We start from the raw sequence: 17,136 nt of genomic DNA, 5'->3' as shown, positions 1-17,136 counted from the left end.
CACATCTCCAGCTCTGGGTCTCATTTTCCTGCTCTGTTCTGTGCAGGGATCCTTCAGTTGCTGCTGATGGGAAGGAGAAATGCTCTGCCTCCTGCCCCATTTTCCACAGAGAGGAGGGAAAGGGCCAGGCCTGCTCACAGCACAGGGAGCCTAAAGTCACTTCTCAAATCTATATTCTCCTCACTTCTCTTCCTCCTACCTGGACTATCTTGGGTACTTCTGCCCTCCTTTGAGAGAAGTATCTAAAGCTGTTTTCTTTGTACCTCTGCATATGCTCTGGACAAAGGAGGGGCGTACACCACATAAGAATTCTTTACCAGCATGCTCTATGGAGCCGCTGGTCCAGCCCCATCATCTTCAATGAGAATCAGCAGCTAAGGAGTGAACGTTGAGGTCCTGCCTCTCGCAGCCTGGGTCACCACCCACATTTTTCTGCTGTCATGAGTAACCATGTATGTCTTCTCTGTCATGTTCTCCTCAGTAACCTTATTCTGTGCTGACAGCTCAACTTATTTAGTGTCCCATTGTCTTCTTGGTATTGAAATGGCTCCCCGTCCATCATGTGCCTTCCTAGGAAGAGTTTCCCTGGCGTGAAGCACAATGCTGTAGAAACGGATCAGCAGAGACCCGCACACTGGCTCTCTACCCTGTTCTCTTCGTAGCCTATCTGGTGTGTGAGTTCTAAATTGTAGTTCATAGCTTGCTTCTGTGTATGTTTGTTTTTTAATCTCACCTATGTTTTTAATCCAATATACCACTGGATCACATTTATTTTCTTTATGGTGACATAAGATACCTTCACAATATCTACGAGGAAAGTAAAGACTTAAGCCATTTAGACATTCTGTATTAAACAGCACATATTCAAATCTTACAAATGTGTGAAATTAATTTCCTATTTGATTCAGAATTTTAGTCATGTTAGTTTCCCCAGTAGTTTGCCATAATTTGGAAGTGTGAAAATTTAAAGATTTGGTCTCTAAAAGCAATTAATGTGCATTGAATTAGAAAATAAGCTTCGACTCTAAAAGTGCTGGTGGTGGAGTGGAGCTGTGCAATTTCCATGTTGTCTAAAACAGTAGGCTGAACTCCCTGTCATAAAATATGTAGCTAATCTCGAAGCAAATATCTTTCTGCAAAAGTAATGCATTATGCAATTCAAAGGACACTTGCAGCGATGCCACAATCCTGTCTGCTCATCAGGACATTTAAAATAGTGAGGAAGAGAAAAGGGAGCCAGCCACTTCACAGCTCGAAGTGGATAAATACAACTTCCAGAAAGAGACAAGAGGCTGGGGCCACTGTTTGGAGGACAGCAAAGATCTTTTCAGACACAAGAACAGTCACTATAGAAAAGACTAATAAACGGAAGTTAGTTCACATTAATACTTCTATTGAACAGCAAATTTTGTTTATAGGTAAGAAGAAAGCCACAGACTGAGGAAACACATTTATAATACATGTATCCAATAAAGGGTACACATCTAGAACACAGGAAGAACTGACACACATGTGAAAGAATACAGTTTTAAAACAGCAAAGAATGCCAAATGGTCTTTCACAATAGAGACATTGAAATTAGCCTATGAGACGCTACCTGACTGGAATATTCCAAATAAGCCACAATGAGATACCACTGGAGACCCAAACCGTGTTAAAGATATGAGTGATTCGAACTCTGACATATTTCTTCGGGAATATAAATTGTTTTGATGACTCCGGAGAGCTTTTGGACAGCTTCCATTAAATTAAACATGGACATACACTCCCACCCAGGAAGCCCATTCCTGTGGCTGCATCTCAGAAATGCAGGTTACAGTGTCTACTAATAAGTTTACAAAGGTTTCCTGCAGCTCTATTCATAGTATGCAAGAAATCACTAGGAAAAAAAAAACCTAAATGCCTGACCACAGAGAGAAAGAGAAACATGATGAGGTATACACAGAAACAGTGCACAGCAATATAAAACATAATTGTGCTATTGATAACAACCCAGCTGACCCACAGATGTGGGGCTGACACATAGATGCAGACATGAGACACTATATACCACATTGTGTCATTAATACAAGACAGTGGAGCTTCATGGAGTTAAGTAGCAAATATAACTAACATGACACGAGAAATTTAAATAGAAATCAATTTAGGAGCTACTGATGGGAACAAGACATTAGGGACCTATGTAGGGTGCTAGAATGGTCTCTTTCTAGATATCTATGGGCTAAATAAATGTATGTATGGGAATGCAAGGCTCACCAAGTTAACATTTCAATTAGTTAAGTTTGAAGTATTATGTTATACTATAATAAACAAGTAAGGAGGGTGGATTGTAGAAATAGTGAAGGGAAGTTACTTCATCCTGTTGTGCCTTCATAAAGTGCATAAAAGTAGAAGCAGGGCTCAGTGGCTAAAGTAGAAGCAGGGCTCAGTGGCTAAAGTAGAAGCAGGGCTCAGTGGCTAAAGTAGAAGCAGGGCTCAGTGGCTAAAGTAGAAGCAGGGCTCAGTGGCTAAAGTAGAAGCAGGGCTCAGTGGCTAAAGTAGAAGCCAGGGCTCAGTGGCTAAAGTAGAAGCCAGGGCTCAGTGGCTAAAGTAGAAGCAGGGCTCAGTGGCTAAAGTAGAAGCAGGGCTCAGTGGCTAAAGTAGAAGCAGGGCTCAGTGGCTAAAGTAGAAGCAGGGCTCAGTGGCTAAAGTAGAAGCCAGGGCTCAGTGGCTAAAGTAGAAGCAGGGCTCAGTGGCTAAAGTAGAAGCCAGGGCTCAGTGGCTAAAGTAGAAGCCAGGGCTCAGTGGCTAAAGTAGAAGCCAGGGCTCAGTGGCTAAAGTAGAAGCAGGGCTCAGTGGCTAAAGTAGAAACAGGGCTCAGTGGCTAAAGTAGAAGCAGGGCTCAGTGGCTAAAGTAGAAGCCAGGGCTCAGTTGCTAAAGTAGAAGCAGGGCTCAGTGGCTAAAGAACAGCCTCCTCTTGAAGAGGCTCCAAGTTCAGTACCAAGCAGAGTAGCTCACAACATTCTTTGACTTCAACCCCAAAGTATGAAATACGCCTAGGCTCTGAAAACACCTATACGCACATGCACACACCTACTGCCTTTGTAACTATTTTACTGATGTGACGAGACATTATAACCAAGATATATATATATAAAAGAAAGCACTTAATTATGAGCTTGTTTACAGTTTCAGAGTTTAGTCTGTCATCATCATCATGGTGGGAAGGATGTTGACAGACATGGTGCTGGAGAAGTAGCTGAGAGTTCTACATCCTGAGAGAGAGAGAGACAGAGACAGAGACAGAGAGACACAGAGACAGAGAGACAGAGACAGAGAGAGAGAGAGAGAGAGAGAGAGAGAGAGACAGAGACAGAGACAGAGAGAGAGGAAGGATTCTATTTACTTCCTGGTGACTAACTCGTCCAATATATGAGCCTATGAAGACCATTCTTATATAAACCACCACACACACACACACACACACACACACACAAACACATTAAATCTTTAAAATCCTGGAATTTAATAGCAGGACAAAGTAAAAGATAAACTACAGGTCACAGATCTTGTTGAACCCATCAGAAGTTGAGATCACAGGAAGTCTAGCAATTCTAGTCTCAGGACAGAGCAGATCTTTCCAAGATTACTGGAGGTTTTCTGCCCAATAATTATATCTATCTTGGGAAGCCTCCAGATACCTGAAAATGGGTCAAAATGACTCAGTTAGGGATGTAAAGTGTTTCTAAAACCCTAGGTGAGGATGAGGGTGTAGACTCTGGGAGCTTTAGAAAGAAGCCCAGTTTGAGAGCATTCATGCACTTCATGTCTTTCATAATGATCAGGAAAAATGACATGTAAAGCGAGAGCCCAAAGGAAGACACTTGAGATAGCACAGGTCGGGTCAACGCTGCAGGATATATAAGAAGCCCACTTAAGCTCCTACATGGAACAAAAGCATTGGCCTTCCAGCTGAGAGAAAGCAAAGACTTATCTTCAGGTACAACTAACACCTACTATGTGTAGAAGAGAAAAAAATTGCCATAAGGGAGAGTCAAACAAAGAGCCTAGGCCCAGGGCCACATATTTATAGCAGAAGAAAACTCAGATTAAAGGTAGAATTTTTCCCAACACAAAATCCATGGGAGTTGTAAGAATGGAGTTCCTTAAAGCTCAGAGAGAATGTCCCATATCTTGCCCTCAGGCACACAATGTCTTTAGAAGATGAAGTTTGCCAGAATTATGCATAACTAAATTCAGGAATGTGCCACCTTTAAAGTATGAGGAAGAAGTAGAGAATATTTATTTGTAATTTCATACCTAGCTGAAGTAGCTTGTTAAATTAAAGCTTTATTATAAAATAGAATAAAGCTTTATTTCACTTTATTGAAAATTAAAACTATTTTAAATATCTCTTTTTAAAAAGTCAGAATAAATATTCTTAATGAGAAAGAAATGATGAAAAAATTAATACTAGCAAATCTTCAGGAAAATAAATGGGATGCTAGTTGAAATCTTAGAAGCAACCTCTCTAGGCATCATTAAAATAAAAATTATTTTCTATAAATGATAACCATCCAAAATACAGACCCTAGAGATAATATAATTATGTAGAAAACATGTATTAAAAGGATTGACTAATGTATAATTTGCATAAAATCAATGCTATTATTTGAAGACATATAAATTTGAAGGCCACATTGAAAAGCCTGTCACAATCACAGAAACATGTTAAGAAGATCAAATATGGACTCATGAGAGGAGAGAAAGGGAAAATATATTTCAAGTCCAAGGCAAAGCCAAGGAGATGTAAGACAAAGAAGGAGAAGGAGAAGGAGAAGGAGAAGGAGAAGGAGAAGGAGAAGGAGAAGGAGAAGAAGAAGAAGAAGAAGAAGAAGAAGAAGAAGAAGAAGAAGAAGAAGAAGAAGAAGAAGAAGAAGAAGAAGAAGAAGAAGAAGAAGAACAAGAACAAGAAGAAGAACAAGAACAAGAACAAGAAGAAGAAGAAGAACAAGAAGAAGAACAAGAAGAAGAACAAGAAGAACAAGAAGAAGAAGAAGAACAAGAAGAAGAACAAGAAGAAGAAGAACAAGAAGAACAAGAAGAAGAACAAGAACAAGAACAAGAAGAACAAGAAGAAGAACAAGAAGAACAAGAAGAAGAACAAGAACAAGAACAACAAGAAGAAATGTGAACAGAAGCAATTATGTTAACTACCATATAAAATGTGAGTGGACCCAACATAAACACACCAATCAGAGATAGAAATCCTCAAGTTGGGTAAAAAGAGAGAGAGAATCATCTTACTGGACTCCAGAGGACTCCCCCACAGTGTTCTGACACAGAGGTACACAGGCCAGTGTAAAATAACGTGAAGGAACATTCCAATCTGATATGAATGAAACAGGGCTCTAACATTATCTAATTAAGTAAACCTTAGAATAAGGAAGAGAGCTAGGATAAAATATAATATTTCATGATGAAAGAGGCAATATTCCCCAAATACCTAACAAGCTTTAAAGTATATGCATAAAATAAAGGGTCTTCATCATGAAAACTTGAAAAAAATTTAGAATCCAAAGTACAAATGAAGACATAGAAAATCCCCAATTGATTTTAAGCATCTGCTTTCAATTCCAGGTTAAGAAGTTCTACAGGCATCCGCCTCAACTAAATGGCACCAAAAAGCTGAACAAGCCCAGAGTTATTGTTCCTAACCTGTATGAGAACCAGGCATGCACAAGGTACACGCACAAACATGCAGGTAAAACATTCATACACATCAGATAAAACACACATATACACATACATACACAAATATTTAATAATTAGTAAATGTGTAGGAAAGACAGCATCAAGGGTTTAATGAGTTAGAAGCAAGAGAATCCTTTCCAAGATGTAAACTAGTCATGACTGGTCAAGAAATCAATGGTAAACCAGTAGCCCTGAATCAAGTAAGTGGTACATAGAAAGAATAAAACTCATAAAGAAAATCTCAAATGACGGTGTTCTTACTAGCAAATTCTAATAATCGCTTAAGGGGAAAAAATACCAATTATAACCAAAAAAAAAAAAAATTCCCCTAGAAATTCTAACTAGAAAAATCTAGAATTACTTTTCATTTTTTTCTTTGGAGACTCACATTATCCTGGTATCAAAGGTTGAAAAGCAATTAAAACAAAACTATAGTCCAATAACCTCATGAGCACACATGGGAAATCTCTAATAAGAAAGATCAACATTCTGAATCCAGTAAGACACAGAGAGGATTATACCCCACGACTAATAAAAGGTTTCAACCGGGACACGTTTAATGGCAACAATCAAAATCCAGTGGATGCCATTTACCAGATCATCAGAATGAAGAAGAAATGAGAGAAAATTGGGACTAAATTGTAGCATCCCATTCCAAGTGAGTCTCCGTCAGTAAAGGGAACACAGCTTGATGAAGGCCACAAGCCACACCTAAAATAGTAGGAATGGAAAGGACTATTTCCCTCAAGTGTGTGAACAAGCGAGAGGACCACATTCATCACTTTATTTAGTGTCACACTGAGACAGAGCAATGAGAAAAGAAGAACAAATAATAAAAAAAAAAGAACACAATGAATGACTCTATACATGTTCTATATTAACAGATGGGAGCCTAGTTAAAAAATCCCAAGGTATTAGATGGTGGCCAAGACTAATAAGCATAAGCTATAAGACTGACCAACAAACATACATTGTTTCCAAGCAATGAACAGTATCTTTTGCTACTGGAAACATAGTTATAAATCTCACATCTAAAAAACAAATGTAACTATATGCTAAATAAGAGAATATGAGATAGCTTGTTAAGTAGGGTGGGTCTTCTCTCATGTCTAGATTTGTAATAAGTTTAAAATTTCTAGTTTAATTTAAGAACTGTTACACTGCAGAGGGATTAGTCTGAGATTCCTTATACACACTTCTTTGAATTTAATTTAAATGAATACATAGTTACTGTCCACCACCTTGGCTTCCTCTTGCGTCCTTCACATGCACAGCTTCTTTGTTTCTGTTGGAAGATGGTGGTTGAAAGAGGTAACATTATGCACTGGAGTGTCTCTTGGAAGAGAAAATTTTCAGTTTTACATATACCATGCAGAAAATGCAACAGCTGTATATTTAAAGACACCTTTATGTTTAGTAGGAAGCATGTGTGCAATGGGGGTTCCCTTTTTCTTCTCTTCCCCAACAGCAGCCCGTGGTCCACCACTTGTGGGATCAGGCTGGTATGCAAACACCTCCTCTCACTGAACCATCTACCTGGCTGATAGTTCCCCCACTTTCCTTAACTTTCATTACAAACTAGAGGAGGAAGTCTTGTGGAGCAGATAGTACTTTCTTTAGAAGTAAATCCATAAGCCTAAGTAATCTTATAAAAGAACTTTAAGATTCCATTTCATCCATCATCAAACACCTGACAGTAAATGATGGCATGATGGCAGGAAAATAAAGACCCTTTTACATGGCTGGTGGGAGTGTAAACTAGTGCAGTTACTTTGGAACATAATCTGGAGGTTTCTCCAAAAATTAGGAATAGAACTACCACGTGACCCAGCTGTACCACTCCTGAACATGTATTCAAAGGTCTATACCCTCGTGTGGAGTTGCGTGCACATCTGTGTTTACTGCTGCGTTATTCATTATTTATTCACGGTATGTAGGAAATGGGATCAGTCTAGATGAATGGATAATAAAAGCACGGTACATACACACAATAGAATTTCATACAGCTGTAAAGAAAAATGAAATTAGGAAATTTGCAAATGGTTGAAAGTGGAAATTTTTTTATCAAGTGAGGTAACTTAGACCATGAAAGATGGACACTGCCTATCCTTTACTGGACATGAATCCTAGCTTCAAAAATCTTCAGTTACTTGTGTTTATGCAGTCTACCTGTGGAACCAGGAACTAGAAAGGATCAACTGGGGGAAGGCAATTTCCCTAGGGGAGGAAGACTAGAACACAGATAAAAATGGAAATAAAGAGGAGAATCCTGGCAGATGGGAAGTCTATGCAAGGCGGAGACCATAAGAATGGAGGAGACATGGGTGGAAAGAGGTTCACCCTAACAAAGAGTTTATGAAACAGCCATATGAAAATCTACATCTGGTAACCCAATTGAAATGTGTTGTTTTAAAAAGAGTTAGAAGTAAGGTACTCCGTGTTGCTGTATAATGCTGCTTCTAGAAGCCACGGTTACTAAGCACAATTTCAATACGAGGTGTCAGGTATCACCTCTCTCTATATAAGATGTTGGTCAGGAAGACCTCAAAGGCTCTTGCCATTCCTCCTGATTAATCTGGAACTTGAGGATAAGAAACTGTTGCCAAAGACATCAGACATCTTGGTTGGCTACAGAAAACAAAACAAAACCTATCGGAGCTGACTTGGAAACTTTCTTTCTGTTACCCGGGTTTTGCAGTGCCAGAAGGCACCACACAGCCTGTCCCGAGAGAGGACAGCATCATCAAGACATCAGGAGTCTTACCCAGCTCTGACCCCTACCAACTTTGATACCAATATGCCAGGCAGTATATTCGACTCGCGCAACAGTGACATGACCGTGATGGGGATTCCAACTGCTCTCTGATTGGATCTGAGGCTCTCTCCACAGAAGGGAACCCATGCACGGTACAGTAAGCTGGGACCAAAACATATGACTGGGGAAGTCAGAGGGTTTCGTGGAAAACTTACCACTGTTTAACTAAATTGACCAGTGTCAAATTGCTTTCTAAATGCCTATGCTTATACTCATAGACGAATGCCACTCACAGCCTGAAGAAGAGACACTTGTCTTTGCAGTTTGTACAGACACGTAAATGCCCAAAATGCTGACACTACTGTCAGTTGAGATCCCAGCTCTGATAGGACATTTATATCATCTGTTAAGGCTAAGATACTATGAAGGATGAGAGGGTTAAAAGAACCTAGGAGCTGGAAGGTAGGGAGATGGGCTTATGGTGCCATCTTCTCAGCAAGATATACCTACACAACTGTTAATTCTCACAGGCCCTGGGTGGCTGCCGTGGGCTTGCACAAGAATAGACTTGTGAGTAGTCACATGTGGATGGAGGATGCACTTAGGGGTCCCTATTCCTTCCAGCTGAGCTACTGAGAGATTCAGAGAACTGGCAGCTATTGTCTTCAGCTGTGTACCCACTGGTGAGACACTAAACTCTTATGTATAGTTCCAGACAAATTGGTCACGTGGCCTTGGTTAAACTCAGTGTGCAAGAAAAATTAAAAAGACATGAGAGTGGAAAGGGAATTTGTAAGGAAGAAATGGGTAGAGAGATCACCAGGGGTGGAAAGGAAGAGTAATTAGAATGCGGTTTATAATTATAAAAATGTCAAAGAAGAAACTTTATTGAAAATCTATAAAAAGATGAGGCTAGAGAGATGGCTGTGTGGTTAAGAGCACTGGCTGCTCTTACTGAAGATCCAGGTTCAATCCCCAGTACCTACATGCCAGTTCACAACTATCTGTAACTCCAGTTTCAGAGGATCTGACACCCTCACAGCAATATATATATAAAATAAAATGAAAATAAATCATACACACACACACACATATGAGTCTGAAAATATCTTATGAAGTAATAGAGAATTGATTGTGTTACTTTTGATCTAAGTATCTAAAAGAACTTGACCTCTGAAATAATAATAGCTATACAAGAAAACCATGGCGTCAATATCATCATGTGCTTAAAGGCTCAGATTTAAAGCCCATACATGTGTGTGTGGACCAGGGCTCTCCTGTTTGACTAAGCAACCATAGCTCAGTTGCTCCTCTCTTTGTGTCCTTTTGTTGCTGTTGTTGTTGGGTTTTGTTTTCTAAGTAGGAAGGCAGCATTACCCAATGGGTTAACATATCTGTATATCTTTAAATGGTACTGACATGTGTTTGGTACCTTAGACGTATGTCCATGTAGTGAAACATGGCTTGTTTCTTCGGAACAGCCAAAGGCATATGGGTGGTGGGAGCCAGCTTTGGAAGGAAAAAATTGGGGTTACTTAGAACTTCTGGTTTCCAGGCTCTTGGTGAGAAGTTGGTAGTTCCTGTTGCTGAAGAAATGAGGGGCAGATGGTGATATATATGACTTATATTCCATCCAGTGGAGAATAAGCAGAAATAAATCATATGAACAAAACCAAAGGAAGAAAGCCATGTTTGAATGTCACGTGTCACCCTTCCAGAGGCAATGCTGTGTATGATATCACATGTCATCCTTGCTGTCAGGTCACAGACAGAGCTTTGGACCTCATTTACAGTCAAGGATTCCCTCCCCACACACAGAAGATTCAGGAATTAGAAGCGAATAACACCCAGACACAAATTCTATAACATCTGATTTTAAATTGTAGTATTCAATTCAACATAACTAAAGAGAAGATATTTTGAATGAGAATGGGAAAAAGCAAAGATATCCATCTTAAAAAGCTAAATGACTAATGTACAGGAGGAATGAGTCAGCATACCCTGACTGGGGGCCCACCCAAGCATCCGCGTTGTACAAGCTTAAAACCGGCATGACAGATCAGGTAACCACAACAACCAATCAGATGGTGCCAACTACATGGCGCCAGCAGTTATGGACCAATGGGGCACAGGTAGAGGGTATAAAGGCACGCTCCAATCCCAAAATAAACGGAGTCTGCTGCTGCTTCTAATCCGACTCCAGAGTCTATGTAGTTGATTCTGAGCCTTTCTAACCCCCAACCCCCAGCACCATCCCGAGGAGCTAAAGGGTAGAGCAATACTAACGTATTGTTGAAATTATTTTACAGTGTTCATATATTACTTTAAAAAAATACTGCTTTAGTTTAAGCATTCACATGTAAGAGGGGTTGGGGGAATAAAAGCCAGGACTCCGAGAGCTTTAACAAACTAGGCTCAGCCACTGGCCTGGATATGTCAATCAAAGAAACAAGTAACGGTGAAAAGCTGAAAGAGACTTAAGTGTGGCCTTGTTGGTAAAAGGAACAAGTAAGACTCCCTGACCCTTTTATCCATCTCTGAGTCACTAACACAAACTTAGTGTTTCCTTAGAGATCGTGCAGGCGAAGGAAAGGCCAAGAGGGCTGTGTCTTTAAAAGTCCTGGTCACTGTGTGATCTGCTTGGTGGTTGTTGTCAGTTTGGGTTCTACAGTTTCACGGGCCTCTCTGGAGGTTCTGGAGTGCTTCTAGGGAGATGACCACTCCGGCTCCAGGATATAGTCCAACCTCTTGGAGAACTGCCCCACCTGGAGGGTGTGAGGGTCAGCTGTTCCTGGGAGCCAAGATGGCTCCAAAGGAAAGGGTAAAGGTAAGGACTTAGCCTATGATGTCAACCGAGAATTAACAAAATGAAGGCAGAGATGGCAGGTTTCATCTTGCTTTTTGTCTATTTGGGAGCCCAGGATAAAGCAGCTTCAAACACACTTGCGTGTGCTGAGCAGGAAATGCCCTCCATTCCAGCATCACGTGGTTTTTTTTAGACTAGGGATGGGGTGATGGGGGCTACCGTGCGTCTTAGATGTGTCAAAGAGGAGAAAGACCTTTATGCCTTTCCACTGGGAAATGCAATTTAAGAGTTATTTTCATTTGTTTTTAAACAAGTGTTTTCATCTTAAAGCTTTTTTTTTTTTTTAAATCTTTAGGTCTTTACAAAGAATAAGAAATAAGAATACCATCGTAATTAAGACGCAAGAAAACTTCAAACACAGAGGTTGTTTTTTATGGTTCCTAAGGGGGAAATCTGATGGCTATTTCGAAGAAGGCTCTGAATAACGATGATGGGTGGCATAGCTTTAAAAATAATTTGTTGGCTTTTAAGCCAATAACGCTTCACTTCTTTGTAAGGTAAATAGCTTTTTTGACTTCCAAACTACAAGGACAACTTCGGGTCAAGATCAGGTGTCTGCGCAATCTGAAATATGCCAAACTGTGAAGGTAAAGAACTGCACTGTGCCCCCGACCCAGATACCAGCATGGCCACCTATTTCCAGAAGCATCTGGGCTCCAGAGAAAGCTCTGGGGTCTGGAGGCTACTTAGTCAACCAGTCGGTTCTGGAGCAAGTTAATTCTGGAATTCATAATTCAACTCATATACAGCTGATGCTTGAAGCCAGGTGATCTTTAAACGGTCTCCACATGAAAGCATCCTTTCCTGGCTCTTCCTGGGGAGACAGGAGCAGTGCTGTAAAAGCATAAGCAGAAAGCGGCTAATGTCAAATGTTTCCGGGGAGGGCAATGGACATGAAGGAAATGGAGGGGAAATGGCCTGTGTGGACTTTCTCTCAACTGCGCATGCGCAAGGGTGCCAGGCGTCTGCTGGAGACTTCGTGCTACAAATGACACTTTACCTCAGTTCTTGCTCTCTCCCTCTCTGTCAGCACAGTAGGCAATGAATAACCAAGAAAACCAGTGTCTGTATGGATGACTGCCAAAGGCTATCCAACACAGGCTGCAACTTTCATGCATGTGAACACAGGCAGGGTCTACTTGCACCGGCCGTCATTTTAAAATCTCACTTTTCAGCCGACTTGAAGAGTTACCTGCGCCAGGCATTTCCAGGTGAGCCCTTTACAGTCGATCCGTTGATGCCACGGGTTTGTTTGCCCAATGAAAAGGCACATTTCTCACCTCAAAGCGATCTAGAGGCTTTCCGGGGCAATATTGAGTGTTCATGGCCCAGGAACACAGACTCAGGTGGTTTCACGTTCCACGTTCCAACAAGAGCTTCATAGAAACAGAACAAAGAAAATCATAAATCAAAGCATTCTGCAAATAGATTGGTGGAAATGTGAAGTAGACAGGTCACACGAGGCCTGGGGAATCTCAGCTGTAGACCTCAGATGCTATCTGACAGCATTCCGAGTCTTTGGGGTGACGGGAACTAGGGGGTCTGTTTGTACATTCCAAAGGATTTACCTAATGGTTACAAAGATGCTAGCTCACATATAGAAGGGATAATAAATGGCTATTAAAGGGGCTTAAGATTGATCCTAGAATTTGGCTCTGGATTTGTAACATTCCAGCCACTTTACAACCATTAAGATGCTATCTGCTAATCAGCCTGGCAGAACATCCTGAGGAAGGGGAGGCCTTTCCAGGAAAATTTTTTTTCTTGTTCCAGATTTTGCCTTTTTGACTCTCTCTTTCTTTCTTTAATTGAAAATAGGTTTCTACCGAATCTACAGCCCCTTTTGCTTTGGCTCACTAGAAAGCAGCCAGGTGTCTAAAAAGATAGGGAAAAAAGAATAAAATAAGATACAAAACAAAAACAAACCTGAATAGGACAAAACAAACAAACAGAAAAATAAAGAACAAAAAAAAAAGTGTAACAAATACATTTGTAGAGACACGCACATCAGCACAAATAGAAATTCCCGTGAATCACAAAATTGGAATGCATAAAATATAAGAAAAAAACCTATAGAATATGAGAGAGGGGGAGGGGGAGGAAGAAAGGGGGAGGGAGAGAGAGGAAGAAGAGGAAGAAGAAAAAGAAAAAGGAGGAGGAGGAGGAGGAGGAGGAGGAGGAGGAGGAGGAGAAGGAGAAGGAGAAGGAGAAGGAGAAGGAGAAGGAGAAGGAGAAGGAGAAGGAGAAGGAGAAGGAGAAGGAGAAGGAGAAAAGAGAAGAAAAACCTCCCGAAATACCATCGAGTTCATTTGGCCTGGTCTATATACCCAGTGAGACTCCTTTGGAGAAAACTCTAAGTGGTTATTAATTGGAGAAATCTTCTGTTAAGGATGCATGTGGGCATGTGTCCACTTCCACTCTCAGTACTGGGACCCCATCAGGCCCAGACCTGTGCAGTCTCTATGGGTTCTTATGTGCACTGGTCCTGCTGTGCAGTCTCTGTGGCTTTGTATGTGCACTGGTTCCCTCTGGCTTGCACAGTCTTTCTGCCTTATTTTCTGCCAGGTGCTCTAAACTTTGATGGGGGAGGGATTAGTAGAGGCATCCTATTTAGGACTACTGAGTGTCCCAAGGTCTCTCATTCTTAGCACAGTGTCCAGCTATGTGTCTCTGTATTTATTATAATCTTCTGCAGGAGGAAGCTTCTCTGATGGTGACTGAGCAAGACACTGATCTTTGAGTGTCGCACAGTGTCACTAGGAATCATTGTGTTGCTTCATTACTTTAGCAGAGCAGTAGCATTAGGCTTTCTTCCATGTCGCTCCCTGGCCTATTTAGTCTCAGGTTCTTGGCCACTGAAACATTGTCAAAGATGTGTTTTATCAAATAGATTGGGATTTAAACCCAGTCCAACATTGCTTGGCTAGTCCCACAAGCGGTGTGCCACTATCGAATACAGGTAGATTAAGCATTTTGTAGCTGGGTTGTTGTTTACCCTCCTTTCTTTTTTTAATGCACAGAGCACCCTGCAGTGCCATAAACTGTTAGTAGGGTGAAGGATCCAGGTAGGCACTAGTTCAACGTCTCCGTGTCCAATGAGTTGTGCGGGTATTGTCTTCAGCTATAGAGCCTTACCATCAGTTTTTGGAGAACAACCCATAGCCTTTGCAATAGCCTGGGTTGTTTGGAAGCTCCCATGGGTCCCTTTGTCAACAACTCAACTAGGTACTCTTGTTTATCGTTCTAAATCAACAGCTGCTTCATGTAGCACAATTGCAGTGAGTTGTCACCGCAGGTCTTGAACCTGACCTTTATGGATTCCAAGGTTCCAAAAAAAAAAACCATGTATATAGAGATCTACAACCTTGTCACCACAGGAAATATATATTGAGTGCAGAGTGGTCCTAACAATCAAGTAACCAGATCCTTCCTCTATCAAGGAGTCAGAGACAGCCTGCAAGGCTTCAGCTACCCAGGGACCAAGCACTCCCAAGCTGAGCTGCCCAGGGCACTCCTAGAACCACCAGCCATGGGCTAAAGAAAGATTGTGGACAAAGCATCACTTTCCTTGTGAGACTAGGCCGGGGCCTAGCAAACACAGAAGTGGATGCTCACAGTCAGCTATTGGATGGTTCACAGGGCCCCCAATGGAAGAGCTAGAGAAATTACCCAAGGAGCTAAAGAGATCTGCAACCCTGTAGGTGGAACAACATTATGAACTAACCAGTACCCCGGAGCTCTTGACTCTAGCTGCATATGTATCAAAAGATGGCCTAGTCGGCCATCACTGGAAAGAGAGGCCCATTGGACAGGCAAACTTTATATGCCCCAGTACAGGGGAACGCCAGGGCCAAAAATGGGAGTGGGTGGGTAGGGGAGTGTGTGTGTGGGGGGGGGGGGAGGGTGTTGCGGACTTTTGGGATAGCATTGGAAATGTAATTGAGGAAAATATGTAATAAAATATATAATAAATAAGTAAATAAATAAATAAATAAATAAATAAATAAATAAATGTATTCCAGACCTGGCTTGAGAGAGGGGAGAGATAAAGAAGGAATTTCATAAGATCCAAAGACATCTGTTGTACCATGTGCTGAGTCTTGGAGCCTGCTTTTGCCGGGTTCCTGTGGATAGCTTTGGTCAGGGCGTATTTCTTGTGCAGGCAGAAATCTTTCCAGAGAGCTCTTTAGAGTGCAAACATCAGAACTTCAATAGCCACATTATGAGGTAATAAATATAATACCGAGGTGGGTCATTTCTTGAAATGCCCATACTTCACGTGGTTAAAACACTGCAGTAGCTACAAGCAAATCAAATTGAAGGAGGTGGGGGAAAAACTACACATCTTCAAAAAACAACCATGAGCTAAAGTGATTTCTTAGTACAAGAAAAGGACCAAATTGCTGGGATTCCCTCAGGTTTTATTACAGAGTGTCCATTTCCGGTTTTTGCTACACTTTATTGCCTCGGAACACGAATGCATCTGTCTCCGATGGGGCTTATTCTTCCTGGCCATTCCCCACTGCATTAGTGACAAAGGCCCATCAGCGGGGCACATTCTATTTCAGTTTTATCACTTCGATGGACTCCGAAGGGCTGGATGCAATTTAAAACATAAAATAAAGCCATGATTTCTGCCGTCTGAAACTGGCTCGGAAGACTCGCGTGAAAAGATGGCGGTAGCGCGATTCAGACAGGCGGAGAAAGAAGCGATCTCCAGTGTAAACAACGTCAGCCTGTTGCACTAGAAACCCACAAAATCCGAGAAAACACACCCAGGGCACCAGTGCCAAGGCTGCAAGGTATTCCTGACTTCTGCTTTAGAAATTCCAGCCAGGACAGACAGACCAGATCGCAAGCCATCGAGAGAGTGCAGCAAGATTCTTGCAAGATTCGGATTAAGCTGTTCTCACAAATGAATCGCTTTAGGATTCCACGGGGCTTTCCTAACCAAGACATCAAAAATGCCTCTCCTCTCCTGATCCAAGCTCCACCCCGGCTGTCTAGTCCTCCCCACCTCTTCGTAGAGATTCCCAGTTTCCACCCCCGCTCCAGCCTCCACTGAGTTTTGAGTCCCTGAACCCCAGGGGCTCTTGCAGTCTTTATGGCTTTATTGTCTTTGGGTGTTCAATTAACACAGCTTCCCCTGCAGGTCACAGAATGAGGAGATGATCCACAGTCTGAGAGAGTAGGAGGCTCGGTGGTCCTGACTTTGAGAAAAACTTCCGACGTCTACTCTTCAACGTTAGGGTCTGGGTGGCTGTGACTGTCTGGTTTTACTTTTCTGAATTCGACTTTTCCCATTCCCAAAGCAAGGTACAGAATTGTGTGGAGTCTTGTGTCAATCAGAACAGACGCCTGAGTAGCTTTTCCGATGTCCCTAGCTCTCCAGCCCCTCTTGACTTCTAGACAATTCTGTACTGAAGCCCATGAGAAGGTGGCTGTGTTATTGTACACTCCTTGCTCCTCTTTGTCACGTAGTATCCTCAGGACAAATCCTGCCATATTCAAGCTAGTGAAATGGCTCTTCAGGTGGAGATAGTTTGGGTTAGGTCCCTGGAAGCAATGTGGTGGGAAGAGAGAACCAACTCTGGCACACTGCCCTCTAACATGCTCACACATACAGCAAGTGGACGTAATAAAACATTTGCAAAAAGCAATCGCCTTATTTTCATTTGTATATATCTCTAAGGGAAAAAAACACTATAAGCAATCAGGATTTGATAACATTGCCAGCAGTCCTTTATCATGGCTTGTATAAACATCTTTATTTTACAGGGG

This window comes from Mus musculus, chromosome 18 (assembly GCF_000001635.26).
Source record: "Mus musculus strain C57BL/6J chromosome 18, GRCm38.p6 C57BL/6J".
Lineage (NCBI taxonomy): Eukaryota > Metazoa > Chordata > Mammalia > Rodentia > Muridae > Mus > Mus musculus.
This window is presented reverse-complemented; position numbering follows the sequence as displayed.